Below are 4,248 nucleotides of genomic sequence, written 5' to 3'. Positions count from 1 at the left end.
AATTCTCTCAAGGAAAGTGTAACTACACAAAAAGCAGATTGCAAGATGCAATGCTTTTTTTTAATACCTTTTTTCTTTTGCTAATCTTTTCAACCAAAGGAGTTTTAAATGCACTTGTATTTCATGTGTTTCTTTAATAAATTAATTTATTCATTGGTTCCTTTATCAAAGAGAAAACTATTATTGTTTCATGGTACTGATATACAGCCACCATCTAGTGGCCAAATCCGGTTAGTATAGGTTTGCATAGTTGGGGGTTAGGGGAACATTTTTTCATATTTTAGCAGGCATCAGGTCAATAATAGTGAACACAAGAAGCAGGTCTTCTCTATTTTTTCTAATCATTAATTATGCAAAATAGAAATGATTTTATATTATGAATGCTCTTCCTTTGAGTGCTATAGGGAACTGTGGATCAGTGAACCAGCGCTCCTGTAGGGTTATCTGGCCTCAAGTGACATGGCAACACCTGATTAAACTGGTTAAAATATCAGCAATAGCCACAACCGGACAGTCTTTAAGGTCCATACTCTAATGTGTCCACTTCCATATTCATTGCAGCATGATTCACAATAGCTAAGATATGAAAGCAACCTAAATGTTCATTGGCAGCTGAATGGATAAAGATAATATGTTATATATGCAAAATGAAATATTATCCAGTCTTTAAAAAAAGGAAATCCCACCACATATTACAACATGGATGAACCTGGAGGACATTATGCTAAATGAAATAAACCAGACACAGAAAGACAAATACTACACAATAACATTTATACGATTAATCTAAAATAGTCCAACTCAGAAACAGAGTAGAATGGTAGTTTCTAGGAATAAGAGAGGGTATATTAGCCCATTTCTGTTGCTTATAACAAAATTCACAGAACTGGGTGATTTGTAAAAAAACAAAATTTATTGCTTACAGTTTTAGAGGCTGAAAAGTACAAAGTTCAGGGAATACATCTGATGAAGCTCTTCCTTTGTGGTGGCTTCAGTAAAACAGGGTATCACATTGTGAGATGGCAGAAGCAGAGAGAGACTCTCACCTGCTCTCCGTTTAAATCCCTCAGCACCATGCCCATGACCACCATTATTAATCTATTCATTAGGGCATGGTCAACAGAATCTAATCACCTCTTCAAGACCCCACCTTTCAATTACCATAATAGGATTTCCTACCCTCTTCACATGGTCACAGTGGGAACCAAGCTTCCAACACATTAAACTTTGGGAGGACACCAGTTCAACCCACTACAGAAGGGGAACAGGAGATATTAGTCAAAAATGTACAAAGTTTCAGTTATAGATGAATAAGTTCTAGAGATCTAGTGTATAGCATACTGCCTATAGTTAACAATACTGTACTATATATTCCAAAACTTGCTAAGAAAGAAGATCTTGTATTAAGTGTTCTTATCACAAACATAATACAACAAATACATAAGAATAATAACAAATAAGTGGCAGTGATGGTTGCATGGGTATATACATATCTCCAAACTCATCAAGTCATATACATTAAATATGTACAGCTTTTTGTATATTAATCATACCTCAAAATTGTAGCTATATAGGAAAAATAAGTCCTATTGGTGTACAGTTGACCCAGGAACCTATAATTAACAATGATTTGGTATGTTACCAAATGACTAGAAGAGAGATCAAATGTGCACATCACAAAGAAATGATTACATTTTGCAATGATGAATATGCTAATTACCCTGAGTAGATCATCACATATTGTATACATGTATTAAAATATAACTCTGTATCTCATAAATATGTGCACTGAATATGTTTCAATAATTTTTTTTAAATGGCAATAAACTATACCTCTGATTTGTTCCTAATTTTAATAACATTGCCTTAATATTTATTCTGAAGGATGGTTAATGTAACAAAATACTTTCTGTTATGTTAAAAATAATAATGAAATCAATATACCAAAAAGACAACTGCACTCCCAGTTCAACACAGCACTATTCACAAACAGCCAAGAGATAGGATCAATCTAAATGTCCATCAGTGGATGAATGAGTAAAAAACTGCGGTGTGTGTGTGTGTGTGTGTGTGAAAAAAAAAATATATATATATATATATTCACACACACACACACATACACATATATGTGTGTATGTGTGTGTTTGTGTGTGTGTAATAGATATATATCTATTACACACACACAAACACACACACTGGAATACTATTCAGTTATAAAAAGAAATCATATCCTATCATTTGCAGCAAATTGAATGGAACTAGAAACCATTATGCTAAGCAAGTCAGGCACAAAAAGACAAATACCACCTGATATCACTCATATGTGGAATCTAAAAAAAAAAAAGTAGTTCTCACAGAAGTAGAGAGTAGAATAATTGTTACCAGAGATTGGGGGTGGAGAAGGGGCAGGAGAATGAATAAATAAATAAGTAAAGTAAAATAACTAATCATACCTCAATAAAGTGGTTAAAAAAAGAGAAAGATCCAAACTCTTTATCATGTCTTCCAAAGCCTTACAGAATCTGTCCCTCTCTCTCCAACCTTACCTCCTGCCACTTTGGCTCTTGATCTGCACAGTCCAGCTATGGTGGCCTCCTCACTGTTACTTGATACTAAGTTCATTCCTGCCTCAGGGCCTTTGCACGTATTGTCCCATCTTTTTCACCAATTCTTTCTACCACCTTCTCCTCATATGAGGTCTCTGTTTAAATATTTCCTCCTCAAAGAGATCTTTCTTCATCCCTCTTCCCCCAGCTTATTTTATTCTTGACACTTGTTACTATCTGAAGTTGTATTATTTATTTACAGGTTCAAAGACAAAGTCTCCAAATCTATAGGGAAAATTCCATAAGAGAAGAGATTTTAACTGTATTGTGTGCTATCACCTAGAGGAGTGCTATCACATAGAAGACAACAAATGGTTGAGGGGTGAGTGAATGAACCTGCTGGGTACCTGGTCAGGGCCTAAGCAAAGGTGTAGTTAAGCAGGCTCACGTCCATACAGAATCATGTGATGGTGAGATTGAGACCAATGATACATAATAAAGAGAGACCAGCACTTAATGGAAAAATTCTGCTTAAAGTTTGGTCAGCAAGAGAGGCCAAGACAGTGAATATTGTGAACTTGAAGCTTAGTCAACTGTTAGGAATCAGGGTTCAAATAACCAACCAGAGGTGGGGGATGATTTCTCATGGAAACCACTGGGCTTTGTAGGAAGGAAACAGGTCCTAAACCCCACTAGGAGCAATTTCTTCATCCATTCAAAAGACCTTAATAATGTCAACAACAAGGACTTATGGAGTATATTGTACATTAGTTTTCAAATTTTATGTTATTGAGACATCATCTGAGGTAGGAAGTCTGAAGGGCTAATTAAAAATGCTGACTCAACCAACAAAGTGAAAGATCTCTACAATGAGAACTACAAAACATTACTGAATGAAATTAAAGAGGACACAGAAAGGTGGAAAGACATACCATGGGAAGAATTAACATCATGAAAATGTCCATTCTACCCAAAGCAATCTACAGAGTCAATGCAATCCCCATAAAACACCAATGACATTTTTCACAGAAATAAAAAAAAAAAGCAATCCTAATATTCATAGGGAATAAGAAAAGACCCCAAATAGTCAAAGCAGTCCTGATCAATAATAATAATAATTATAATAATAATAAAGCTGGAGGTGAAACACTACCCAATTTCAAATTATATTACAAAGTTATTGTAACCAAAACAGCATGGTACTGGCATAAAAACAGGCACTCAGACCAATGGAACAGAATAGAAAATCCATGATTCAATCCACATACTTACAGCCAACTGATCTCTGACAAAGGCACCAAGAACATACATTGGGGAAGAGACTGCCTCTTCAATAAATGGTGCTGGGAAAATTGGACATCCATATGCAGAAGAGTGAAACTGGACCTGTACCTCACACCATATACCAAAATTATTTCAAAATGGGTTAAAAACCTTAATATAAGACCTGAAACAATAAAATTACTAAAGGAAAACATAGGGGAAACATTCCAGGAAGTAGGACTGGGCAAAGACTTTATGAATAAGACCTCAAAAGCAAAGACCCCAACAAAATAAAAAATAAACAAATGGGATTACATCAAACTGAAAAGCTTATGTACAGCAAAGGAAACAATCAACAGAACAGGAAGACAACCTACAGAATGGGAGAAAATATTTGCAAACTATACATCTGACAAGGGTTTAATATCCAGAATATACA

This window comes from Galeopterus variegatus, unplaced genomic scaffold, assembly GCF_000696425.1.
Source record: "Galeopterus variegatus unplaced genomic scaffold, G_variegatus-3.0.2 Scaffold13087, whole genome shotgun sequence".
Classification (NCBI taxonomy): domain Eukaryota; kingdom Metazoa; phylum Chordata; class Mammalia; order Dermoptera; family Cynocephalidae; genus Galeopterus; species Galeopterus variegatus.
This window is presented reverse-complemented; position numbering follows the sequence as displayed.